Here is a 12392-nt window from a genome sequence, read left to right as displayed (position 1 = left end):
TTTGTTTAAAATTCCTCGTTATGGGTCTCCTTGGCTTAAATACAAATTGATCAACCTGATCATCAAACTTGAGTTTTTTCGAGGCTTTGACTCTCTTAGCCTTGTCTTTTCCTGACTCTATCAAATCTGCTTGAACCAGGGGAGATTCTTCAATGTCAATGGCTTGTAGTAAGTCATTTAAGTCTCCCTTTGAAACAGGGCTTTCTTCAATAATCATTGATTTGCCTTTTTCTTTAGCTACCTGGCTCCTAGTCCTTCTTCTTTGAACTCCTTCACATGTGCTTGATTCATGTGCACCTTCTTTGACCTGAGCTTTCTCTTTAAGGGAGTGCTGGGGTGTATCCTGGATAGTCAGTGGCTTGGTGAATTCTCTTACTTGTTTCCTAGCCTTCAACTTTGAAAAACTCCTGGATCTTTTTTCTCCCTGATGACCATTTGTTGTTGGAAGATCTTTTGCAGCTTGAGGATTGAGACCGGTCTCGTTCTTGAAACCAGACATGAATATGAATGTGGGCCAGTCCCTACCTACTATATGGAGTTCATGCAGAACAATCAACTTAATTAAACCGTGGTGAAACAATGAGGTCTCACAGGCTTCTTTCCATAGTTGCACCTTATCACACATTTTACTTAAGCTACGAAATAAGTAAAAAGGTAAATCAAGGGATATCTTTCCTGTAAAATGTAGCAGAAGCTTGAAATGGTATGAATACACCTTATTATATCTCCCTTCATAGTTAAAGTACCTTTGTATATAGGTAAGCAGATTGGCATATGAGTCCTTGGCATAATTTCTAGGCATATACGTGTTTAAATTTGAGTAAATGTACTCTGGCTTCAGAAATTCTTTGCAGGGGGTCATATCAAATTTGAAATTCTTAAACCAAGTTTCTTGTCACCTTGGAATCTCAGTAACTGTGGATATTACCTCTGGTGAGACTTGCAATTCGAGCATCCCAACCTTCGAATTCAGCCCTATGAAATTCAAAGAAAATTTCTTTGTGATTTGTGCATGACCTCCCTGGAGTTTCTCACAAAAATTCCAACATCCAACCTGCTTGAATGCATGCTCAACTTCTTTGTTTTTCAAGACAATGTCTACACCTTCAGGTTCGTTTCTCAAGAATCTGCCTGATCTGTGGTCTTTTCTTTCTCCAGATCCCTCCATGAGACTTCAGCGTAATGAAGGTTTGAAATGCTAGCACTGCTCAAACTTCAATCTCTGCCTCGCTTGAATGGCTGCCTTGCTTGATAACTGCCTCACTTGATAACAATGCATTCAAATTGAAAACTTGCAGACTTGTTCCCCATGCAACGAATACAATCATCATTAAGACTGTGAATACCTGGCTTTTCTTGGAACTTGCAATCCATGTGTACCAAGGTACCTAGCGGTGTAATGATGGAGATAAGTGGTTGGACATGATATGTGGAGTGTATAAGCTAACAGTGAATGATGCAACCATAACTGAACTTGACAGATTTGACAGTTAGGAAAGATTTTCTACGGATTGCACGAATCTTCGATTTCATTGCGCATCCAGTGTAAAATTTGAGTTATGCACTACGAAATCACCTAAAACATGTTGCACTGCGAAACTGCTAAAAAGATTTAAAAGGATTTATGCGCTGTGAAAACACTTCAAAATGATTTATGTGCTACGAAATCACCTAAAGAGCTTTGTGGCACATAGTAACCTTTGAACAAAGCTAACACATGGTTATGAGACTGGTGATGAATGAGAATGCATAATTGACCTTTATTTAAGTATACCATCAAGACTCCTAAGACTCAGACTCTAAGGCAAACAAAAATCAAACTTAGACTAGCACCGACCTTTACCATCAAACTAATGTGAGAAATTTGGGTATTATACTTATTAAGTGATAACACCTTGTTTCATCTTTTAACGAGCTTGACACAAGACAAGGAACTATGCTCATACCCTTGGTTTCATTTGTTAACGAGGTTGACACAAGACAAAGAACTATCCTCCTATCCTTGGTTTCATTTTTTAACGAGGTTGACACAAGACAAGGAACTATCCTCATGAACCTCTTTCATTTTTTAATGAGGTTGACACAGTAAAATAACTATCCTCATATTCTTTGTTTCATTTTTTAATGAGCTTGACACAAGACAAGGAACTATGCTCATATTCCTTGGTTTCATTTTTTAACGAGGTTGACAAAGTAAAAGAACTATCCTCCATATTCCTTTGTTTCATGACTCATAAGAGGTCATGAAGGAGAGATCTGGTTCCAATGCCCCCAGTACATGATGTACAACATCACGGAATTGATCGTCAGTTGATGTAGGTATGGAACGACTTGCCACATAATTGAGCCATGGCGGGGATGATGCCATTGGTACAAAAGGACCATTTAGGGAAGATGGTTGACTGGAAGCCATATTTGGACCGGGAAATGAAAGTTGGTCAACAATGACAATTCTTCCTTCATGTAGGAAACACATCACTCGAAAGAGTGTTGAAACAATAGCTCACATGAAATAAACATACTCGCGCCCAAGAAGTAAATTGTAATCTAAAGGGTCTGGTACTACCATGACATTCAGATAAATTATTTTTCCTCCCAAAGTAATAAGAAACTAAGGAATGATTTCTAATGGTTGATTGTTTCCTCTATTAAAAGCCAACAAATTCTGGGTAATAGGCACAAGTGGCAACGAACCAAGCACTTACCAAGAAGTTCAGGAAAGGATACTCACAGATGCACCTTCATCTACAATAGTTCTAGATATAATGATATTACAAACCTGTACTATGATATGGAAAGGCACATAAGAAGGAAGACGAAGTCCTGCCAGTCGGTTCCAATCAAAGGAAGTGACTAGACTACTTGGAGGGGGTACCATATAAACAGGAGAATTAACCCCTTGAGTTACGAGAGTGGGAGGATTTTCCTCTTGTCTTGATGGAATAGGAGGACTTCCCCCAAGCTCATTAGAATCTGAAGAAACAAAAGGAACTTGAGTGGTATCATATTCACTCTCTTCGGGAAAGGTACGATAAACTGAAGGTGAAATCGAGTCAACTGTTACTTTGACCTGTTGATTTGGGTCGGGTATAGACTCATAGGATTCACTTTTAGAGAGATTGGGTTTGACTGGCGGTTGATTTTGGTCAGTCAATTCATCAACTAGTGATGGATTTAGCGAGAGTTTCCTGTAATCAGATAGAAGTCTCTATGGTGAAGCAAGATGGTTATCCAACACTATTTTGGCTTCATCCAGATAGGGACAAAGGTGAATGGGGTGTTTCCCTTCACATAACCTATAGGGAAAATTAACTTTACCCTTCTTTCCATGAACTTTACTACCACTAATTGATGGTGTGTCACCAGCATGATCTCCAGAAGTTGATGACACAGGATGATGTGAACGGGAAGACCATTCTTCTAAGATTTGAGGAATACCAGAAAAATTTCAAAGAAGATGGTCTCCTACACAAAGTTTGCATGGATATCAAACTTTGTGAGGCTTGATAGATGATTTCTCATCAGATGTTGCATTCAAAGCAATGGTTGCTTGGTTTCTCCTCTGCTGAATTTGCTTCTTCTTCTTCTTCTGTTTCTTCTTCTTCTTAGCCACCTAGTTACTAGTAACAATACTTTCACCAGGCGAAGAGGAAGAAAGGGAGGAGAAAACAATAGAGGAAGAAGGAAAAGGGTCAACTTTAAGATCAATTGGAGGTTGATTTTGTCCAGTTGGAGGAGTTCTCGATTGCGGAGAAATCACGAAATTTTGAACCAAGGAGGTTGAAAAGAACCATACTGACAAGCCAATGGTAAATCCTAGTAGGGATAATGTTGCCATATAAGGAGCACCAATATTTCCAAAAGGAGGAAAAGGACTAGTATTTCCGTCAAAAGGAATTCCTTGATCAGTGGACTTCGGATTCGTCACCATATGTTTCAACCTAAGATCAACTAAGGAGCGAGCATGGAAGATGTTATCCATGGCCAATTAATTTTATTTTAATCAAATTAGAATAACAAAATAGAATAGGGATAATCTAGGAAAAAGGTTTACCAAGCAACTGTGAACTGCAGAATACCTCCCGGTGAACCGAGAAGTGCAGGCAGTTAATCTCCACGAGTGCTATGTTCAGTGTATCACAGGGTACAAAACGGCTGACTGGCTTACCTAAGGATGGATAGCAACCTAGTTTTGTCCTCCCATATGTAGCCAAAAGTACGTGGAGGCCCAATCCATATAAGCGATGTCTAATGCAAAATCGCACAATGAGAGCATTCGCATATACTTTACGTACTATAACACCGCCCTATATACCTGAAGGTACATGGACGAGCTATGATATACTCATGTACGTGGAATGATGTATCACACTCGGGATGTATTGCAGACAAGTTAGTGACAGCTGCATTGTTTTATGACGCTGGAACACATCTCTAGCCTTGACCTCTAAATTCTTTTCGTTAGGTGACAATGCTCCATTAGGTAAATTCAGATAAAGTTTATGTTGATCTTCTTTAGAATTTGCCTTTCAATGTTCACCACATGATGTATGTGTGCAATTCCTAAAATGCAACTAATATGATAAGCATTATTTTCATTCAATTAATCTTTGAAAACCTTAGCTAGTAGGGATAGAGAAATCAGATCTTTGACAAAGAGCAAAGAGCACATCTAATGCAATTTCCCTAACTATTCCTTTCAAGCATTCACAAACTACAATATGAACGATGCAAGCTTTTCTTTTCGAATCCATTAATGTTATGATGAATAAAAAGGAAACATGCACATACAATCAATCAATCTTTCATAATAACGAAGACTTTTACAATAGTTCTGTTTCGAAGGAAAAGAAGACTTTATGACACTTTCTTTTGAACAAAGATTAATCAACTATATTCTAACTTTGGCTATAGATCGATAATGACAAAGAAAACATTAAAGGAACATAAATAAGTCAAATCAAAGTAGGGCTAGCAAAGGAGATATAAACTTGTTCTCTGAGACATAACATTCATTGATCAATCAACAAACAAACAAATAGAGGAAATTTGGTAAAAAACTCAATCCAAAGGTGGAAATTTGACCTAAGGTGGATCAGCGCAGGTCAAAGAGGGCCTAACTACACTGCAGAGAACTGTCTCTCACTCAAGGGTGCTCTGCAAAGCACTGTCCCCTGACCAAGCCTGCGTTGATTCCTGAGAAGCCACTCAAGAGTCATCTAACCTCAATTTTTGGCCAAAATTCAATGCAAAAGAGTTCAAATACAGTCAATGAACAAAAGTAAGGTGTACAAGGATGTCTTAGGAGGTGAATAAGCTACTAAGAAAGGTGATAGTTCCCTAGCGGAGTCGCCAATTTATTTTGGAGAATTTGGTATCTACAGATAAATGCTAATTCCCTAGATAAGTAGCTGTATCTAGAACAACAGTTTAAAGTGTTTTAGTCTTTTCCTATAAGAAATAGATAAGATGAGAAGATGAGAAGAACTACTTGTAGTTCTGCTTTCCTCTTGTCTCCTTTGAATCGATCATGTCGCTCCTTTCCCTACTTAATATGCTTGAGAAGTACCGGTAAACACAATAGAAAACAAAGAATCGATCAAAGCACACGATCTATTGAATATAAGTGAAAGGAATCATATATAATTCACACATATAAGCATTATGAAACAATACAAACATATGGGAGAAAGGTTCAAACACTTTATTAAATAGAAGAAGGAATTAAAACCATTGGTGTCTGATTCAAAGCCATTCCTCTAGCTTGGATCCCATCCACATCACATCAAAATAATGACAAACTTGTAGCATTATAATACTTTCTTCAAAGCCAAATATCATAGCAACATTATCTCCTTATAATTCAACGTAATCCAACCCTTGATCACATAGATGAGTGGTCAATTTATAGGAATATGAAGGAGGTTTTGTCATAAATGATGGCATTGAATGGCCTTCCATACTTAGAATTAGTTCCATGGAGGAAGGGATGAGAGGATAGGATGGACCTTAATTCATTCCTCATCCATTTTCGAGCTCGTAGGAGTTGATAAGTGAAGGAACTATCTAGATGAATCCAAAATATAAGAATATTCCCCAAACCCTATGTGAATTTCACTCATTCTCACCCAACGCAGGTGAAAGGAAGCCTAAGTGCTCTACAGAGCACCCTGGCAGTGGACTCAACTACTCTATAGCGCACCTTCATAAGGGCTTACCTGTGCTAGTCCCTCTAGAGGTTGTTTCTGGATGTCATCAAGTGATGAAATAGTCTGGGAAGGAGGCATTCAAAGGGGTGACTTGTTTAGGGCATGAAGGAACTGAAATTAGGGTTTGATGAGCCCTAAAAAATTGATATGGATGTTGGGATTCAATGTGCCCAAATTGATCTGTAACACCATCTATGCGAGGCGAGACCCCAAGAAAGTATGGTACAAGTTACCATACCTCGTAATGGACGTAGATGTGTAGGAAGTCATAGGAAAGTGGCTAGCTGAGTGGAGGAAGCCATCAGATCTCGACACAGGAGTAAACACAACCGAGAAAAGTTCCAACGTGAAGGCCACATCAGCACATAAGAAAAAAGAACTCGTGTAGGCTTCCACTCGCGAGAAGGCATTGCAGAGAAAGAAAGAGGCTGAGCAGGAAGCAGCCCAAGAAAAAGAAAACTGGGAAAAGAAGAAATTTGTTGCTAAGGTAGCCGCTGACAAGGAGAGCATCGTGAAGGAGGCCACACAGGAAGTTGAGGAGTCTGCTTCTCAACATACTGAGGATACGCAAGGGTCCGAGGTGGAAGGAAGTGGTGGCGGGGAGATGAGCACTTCGTTTAAATTATAAAAGCGGACCAAGGAGACGACTTTAGGACCCAAGAAGAAGAAAATATCAGACAAGTAAGTAGACGCAAATCCAATGGTCCCCACTGAGGGGGACTTGGATGAGATTGGGGTCAAGGTTTGCGAAACAATGAAAAAGATGTGGACACAGTTCGAGCAGTAGTACTTGTAGATGCTTGGGAGCATCCAACAGGATCTGCACGAGTTGTAGATTTAAACAGGTAGAATTCAGGCGAGTGGGGGACAAGTGAATGGGATTCAAGTAGGCCTGCAACAAGCCAGCACATCGGTACTAGATGTAAAAAGGACTCTTGACGTTAAAGTCATTCCATTACTAGAGGGACCACTGTATGTAGATGCAGATGAAGCAAATGCCTAGCTCAGACAAATCAAGGATGTGGGTATCAACTTAGCTATGCTACCCATTCAGACCCTCCATGAGGTCAAGATGAAAAATGAGCAGATGTTTGCAGAAAAGGTTAAGGAACTAAAATAAAAGGAAACAATGGCCGCATGAAGCCAGAGCTTGGAGGTAGCAATTGCATAGGCATGCAAGATGCTGCCAGAACTTCACATTCCAGAGGATGAAGAAGCAACAGTGAATATTCGGAAGTTGGATGTCGCCGTCAAAGAATCTAAGGATGAGATCAGTCGTGAAACCTTTGACTTTCAAATGAAAATATTAGAGTTGCAATTGAAACTACAACCAATGACTCTGCTAGAGGTTTGGGAGCAGCACGGAGATGCCATCAAGGAAAGCATGGGCACTCTAGATGCAGTAGTCACAAGTTGCAAACTAATATTTGAATAGGCCATGGAGCTAGGGATGACTCTGCAGGAGGATCCAAACCTCCAAAACTTGGCATAGGCATCTGGGAGACACAGTGATAGTTTGAAGAAGTCAGGGCAACTGCGTGCACTTTGGTGCATTCCAACACCTCACTCGATTGCAGGAAGGAAAATAGTTGCAATCCCAAATTGAAGAGCTACAGAGGAAAGAGGTTGTTTTAAAGGCCAGAATACAACCATGGATAGAGGAAGCATATCAACTTACTCTGTCAATCTAGGAAAAGTTAAAGACACTTCAGCAGACACAAAGGATAATGTGCCTGGTAGTGGAAGGCCTAACTACAGAAAAGATGATAGAGGAAGTACAACAGGTCATGATACAGGGTTCTGTTGACATAGTAGCATTGAAATTTGAGTTTAGTGAACTCCGAAACAAGATCGAGGTGCTTTCTAAGTGACTCAAGGGCAAGTCACCATATTTGTGTTGGGGGCCTATTGGGATGGGGCCCCTGGGGTCAATTTTGTTAAGTTTTGAGTAATTTTGGAAATATCTTTTTGTAGCGAAGGTAAATTCTCTGCGAAATGTGGAAAGCTGAGCATGAAGCTAAGTAGAGTCAAAGGGGCTCTAGTCCCTTAGTTGGGGAGGTAATAGAGTTGTTTTGAGACCAGCCCATGGTCCGCGGACCATGGTATTATAAAGAAAATGCTATAAATAAATGAGTCATAACGAGTCTTAGAGATAAATTTGGTGGAAAAATCATTTTATGGACAAGATTCTAAGGCAGGAAATGTTTGTTTCCTATACTCATGCGAAAGGGGAAGGCTCCTTCAGTTGAGTGCGCAGAGAACTTGGTAAGTCCACAAGCTAAGTGCATGGGCCCCTATAGCTGAGTGTAGGAAGGAGAAGTATGTAATTGAACACTTATTCATAATAAACACTGTTGGGAAGAAATTATGATGCATTTTTGCCTTTTTATTTACTTTTGTTTAAGTTTATGTATCTTTGCTTTGTGATGTGTTTTATGTGAATTAATGCTTATTTACTGCACAGAACTGGTAGATCTGTAATATTTATGCATGATAAGTATAATTAACCACCTTCACAAAGATCTAAAACTCTTTTAGATAACGTTATAGTAGTTGTCTATCGAAAGGGTTATATTTGTGTCAAGGAAGACCTAAGCCGCAAGGCTATTAGGAAACCATCACAATGGCCTCTGGATATAGAAGCCTAGTTATAACATCCCCCAATACTGCTTCGAGTGAGATTGTAGCCTACGCTATGTAGGTTGTTACTGAAAGGGCCAGCAGTTAGGGTTTTGTGGGTTGGCATAGTTAAAGTTGAACCTAGGCCAGGCCCCATCAAGCCAACACTATCTCTATAAACTAACAACAAAATCATTGCTTAAAAAAGATAATCTTGAAATTAAATTAAAATTAGATTATTATTATTATGGTAAATACACCAACTATGAAAGAAATGTTTTCAAACACAACCATCAAAAAATGGTCTTAGTTTTTCAAATACAACTACAAACTTATTATATAAAATATTGTATTTATTGTTTTTCAAGGAGGAAAATTTTAACATTTTTGAAAAAATTCAGCGTTAATTTTGATGTACCAAAGCCCTCTCAATTCCAATATTCATTTACATTCTAAAACAAGTAGTATGCTTTCACTTTTCACAGGGTGGAGGGAAAACAAGTAGCATATTTTCACTTTTCACAGGGTGGGAGGTAAAACAATATTGAAGAGAGTTCCGAATTAAGCTTTTACCAGTAGTAGACTGATATCGAACCCCACCATTGGATCTTCATTCCATTAATGGTGCCTAGGTATGTTTCATTTTTAACCTTGTTGCATTTCCACCCCACTTTCAGTCTTCTTCAACACAGAGAGGAGTACACACACCTCAAATCTCTAGTTCAAAATCCACTATTTTTTTCGTCCTTGCTTTTAAGTTTATGCTTTAATCTCAGTGATGCACTTTGTTACTATTTGTAGGGATGGCGTTGGCACTTGATGACTTTTGGGGTCCATTTATCATAATAAAGAAGTAGGAGTAGAAGACCCAAATGAGGCTTAGATGCTCAGAATGTGAACATTGTGGTCGTCGGGGATGTCAGAGAATATTCCACACCTCACTTGACTCCAAGGGAATAGAAAAGATACTCTAGATCCCCTGCGGTAATGTCATCACTAGTATGCTCCTGTTCCTTTTATTCATTCTCTATTTCTGGATCAATGAAACCCCTTAAGTTATGAAAATTAGTAGAATTTACTTTAAAACATTTATGATTCATAACTAAAAATTACCTAAAAAAAATTGCATATATTCTGTAAGGAGTGAAATATGCCAATACTCTGTGATGTACTCACTCTTTCTCACAAACTTTGAGGCCCACTGAGTTAGATGCTCTACATATGTCGATGCCTGCCTACAAAAGCTCTTAAAATTAGTTAATGTGTTCAGATGTACTTTGGATCATTGGACGTCTAATGTGCATTAAGGGAATTTCAACCCCTAGATTTGTATGTGCAATATTGCATCATGTTGGTTCCCTTTATAGGTGCATGTCAGTTTTCGTTGTGGGTGGAGCTTGACACAATCAATTTGGTTAGATTTCGAGAACTTGCTATTTATAGTAGTTCTCCTATTTTATAGGAGATAGATTTTCAAGGCCTACATGTCAAACATATCTACATGGTATTGTTCCATGCATGTAATATACCCAATACCTTATATGCACTTTGAGGATTTGTTACTTCAGTTATCCACCCAAATTCACACAAATTTATGAAGGAACTGGACTGAATTGTTTTTGTTATTAACTATTTACTATTGGCAAGAATGAAACTATAGATTTATGCAACATAAATGCACACAACCATTCCATTATTCATGAATATGTAAATCACAAATGCAGCTAACACAAGAAGTTAGAGAGGCAAACTAAAAATTAATTCAGTCATGAAATAAACCATAAAAATTTAGTCATAATTCAATACAATTCATATATAAATTTAGGAATATTTATCTGCCTGGAATTGTTCAACAATTAGTTGCAGAAGAGAGAATTAAGATCACAACCATATAACCCAATATCAATCACAATTCACACATTTCTCGGTCACTCGCTTCATCATTGACATTGGTACTATTTAACTTGATCATAGGATCCATTGTTAGTAAGGTCTTTGTTTGACAATAAACCACACATAAGGGTATGCGGGTGTATTGTCTTACTCTCCATAAGTATCCCTGAAATATAATCTCTTCATGAGTATAATCGATGCCTTTTACTATATTGGAGCTGCGTAGTTGCTAGATTGAAGATTAATTTTTCAAAGGATAGTGAGTAATTTGACTGGCCTTTTTTTTATAGATCTTCCTTCCAAACCTATAGTTGTTCTTGGATGATAGGTACAGACAAAACAACATGATGCACTTCTTGTCTTGACGCTATTTTTTTTCAAGTCTATGCTTTGAACAAGACATAATATCTCTTTTGACGATACAAAAAGGAACACTTAATACTTGGTGAATAATCTGAAGAAGTGCCTTGGTGTTGTTGTGCAGAAACTTATGGACAAGAATAAGAAAGTGAAACAGAGCTAAATTGGTCAAAACATAGGTTTGTTATTGATCACTAGATCCATAACTAATGATACCATAGTGTTAGTAGATAATCGTTCCTTCAAATAATGATCCTCATATGTCTCGGGTTATTTTTGTTTTATTCCACCTTCCATGGTGTTGATCTATAATGTGGAAGAAATTTTCTGATGAAGGCTACTAAATTAGCCTATCAACTTCATAGGGCTCCAATTGATGTTCTTTTGTCCAACTTCTAATTTCTAGTCTTTAAGCTCTCTCGCAATGGTATATGTATATTGATGGGTCTTTCTGGACAATGTCTATAAACAATTGATCTTTCACTAGATAGACAACAAAGTTAGCAGTCTAAAGTTTTCTATCACATTTTTATTTTAAAAGAGATTCCTTTGGTTCTTCTCTCAAGGTTCCTTATTCCCCTTCATGTCACACTTCCATCATTTACTTTCACTATAATTTTTCTTAGTTGGGTTGTTTCTATGATTTTAGTGTTGTAGTAATTACTCTCAACATCTCCGTAATGTCTACATTTCTTTGATGTCTGCTTATCCAATTCACATCCACTCCTCCACATACCATGCTTTTTCTCTTTTCACAACTAGCTTCTAGAGATCATCTTACCAATTCTCATCCTAGAGCTGCTTCTCTCCCCTAAATCTCCTTTGTTGGATTTGCAACAAAGGAGGGAGAATTTTTTTTTCTTTGTTAGATTTTCTTCACAGCAGGTTCTTCCTGCTTTAATACGAAATGATGGGTGCTAGAAAATGCAAAACTTGCATAAATGCACACAATATACTGTAGGTAGATAAGAAATAAAATTTACTACCCATCTCAGTGGATGGTGTTAATCACAATCAATATACTTCGCTAAAAAGAAGCCAAGCAATTTGACATGAGGATTTTATCATTAAACTTGTATTATAACATTCAAGTAAATCAGTGAAATAATAGTGATGCTACTCAATTACATTCACTCTATAGTAGAAATTGATCCTCATGCATGAGATTAAGAAAGGATAAATAAAAATAAATACTTTGTTTCTCACACAACAATGGGTTGCATGGTTTCTTCTTTAGGCACAAATTCCATACTAGTTAACTTTCCAGGAATTTAACCTTCTTGTTGCTCAATGATTATTCCTTAACAATCT

The sequence above is a fragment of the Pinus tabuliformis genome, chromosome X (assembly GCF_031772625.1).
Source record: "Pinus tabuliformis cultivar Carrire ecotype Pingquan chromosome X, CPIR1, whole genome shotgun sequence".
NCBI lineage: Eukaryota > Viridiplantae > Streptophyta > Pinopsida > Pinales > Pinaceae > Pinus > Pinus tabuliformis.
This window is presented reverse-complemented; position numbering follows the sequence as displayed.